Source organism: Psammomys obesus, unplaced genomic scaffold, assembly GCF_907164565.1.
Source record: "Psammomys obesus unplaced genomic scaffold, mPsaObe1.curated_primary_1811, whole genome shotgun sequence".
Lineage (NCBI taxonomy): Eukaryota > Metazoa > Chordata > Mammalia > Rodentia > Muridae > Psammomys > Psammomys obesus.
The window spans coordinates 27,690,667-27,692,077 of NW_026596069.1; the positions used below are offsets into that span (position 1 = coordinate 27,690,667).

The 1,411-nt window shown below is 45.1% G+C and overlaps 1 non-coding gene across 1 annotated transcript; it reads right to left on the minus strand.

Moving 5' to 3' along the window:
• Nucleotides 1-405: 405 nt before the first annotated feature.
• On the minus strand, nt 406-536 carry LOC129690258 (small nucleolar RNA SNORA17). Its single transcript, XR_008722263.1, has one exon. It is a non-coding gene; the product is annotated as a small nucleolar RNA SNORA17 (small nucleolar RNA).
• Nucleotides 537-1,411: the final 875 nt, after the last annotated feature.

The window sequence follows — 1,411 nt, forward strand, 5'->3', positions numbered from 1 at the left end:
AAGGACATGTTAATGGCTGAGGGCTGTGCCGAACTGGCTCCATCCCTCACCTGGGCGTCGTAGGAGAGCTGGGCCTGGGGTCCGGAGAGCAGGAGAGCTAATCCTGCAGCAAGCCAGTTGCAATATTTGGGAGAGGCATCCTGCTCTCTCGAGCATGCTTCATCTCCAGACCCTTGCGTAGCCAAACTGATGGTCATCTTAGTCTGTCTCCCTGTCCAGGCCCCATAGCAGCTGTCTGGTGATGGTTTCTGGCTCGTGCCTCCTGAGTCACCGGAGAGACCCCATGTGAGGGTCATCCTTCTTGTGCCCACGGCTGCCAGGGGACCACAGTTTCAGGAGGTATTCTCAGGCTAGCAACCCCTGGCCCTGGACTGTTGGTGGTCTCAGGTTTCCTGCTTTTCAGGAAACGTTAGGCTGCTAATCATTCAGATGTTCACAGGTCATAATACTGAGCACAGACACAGCCTGGCTCCTCATGTCATAAACTGACACGCATGTGACACAGCCACCACACTTTCAAGGCCTCTAAGGGTAGTAAAACTTCTCTGTTTACCTTTTGAATTCACTGTGCCAAGAAAAAAGAAAAAAAAAAAGAAGTTAAAGAGTAAACATTCTTGTTTACTTGCAGTTTCCTGGGGTTATCTGGAAACTATTATTACAGGAGCCTTACAATTTAAAATTTCTGCAAATGTACTTTGACAAACTTCAACATAAAAACAGAAATGCCAGTGTAGACTTAAGTGATTTTTCTCTATTACACAAGCTTGATAAAATAATTCCTAGGTATGAAAACAAAAGCGTTTCCTCCATTCTCAGATGGCAAGACAAAAACAGTCAAACTTTAGGTCACAGTTGGTAAGGGAAGAGGGCCCCCATTTCTGAGGAATAGGGGACAAGGATAGGGGGGTAAAGTAGGGAGGAGGAGAAGAGAGAGGGGACTAAAACCAGTATGTAAAATGAATTAATTAATAAAAAAAAAAATCCTAGCCACCCCAAAATACATTTCAGAATCTCCTCAGCTAGCACTAGGTAATACATAAATACTTTATTTGCATGTCACTGCTAGAATGTGTAGAACTATACAGATTTTAGTTTTGTTTTTATTTTATTGCCTCTTTTTAAAATTTTTATTTATTTATTTTTTATATTATTTACTTTATTTACTTTGTATCTCAGCTGTAACCCCCTCCCTCATCCCCTCCGAATCCCACCCTCCCTTCCTCATCTCTTCCCTGCCCCTCTCCAAATCCACTGATAGGGGAAGTCTCCTCCCCTTCCATCTGACCCTAGTTTATCAGGTCTCATCAGGGCTGGCTGCATTGTCCTACTTTGTGTCCTAGCAAGGCTGCTCCTCCCTCGGGGGGGGGGGGGGAGGTCAAAGAACCAGCCACTGAGTTCATGTCAGAGACAG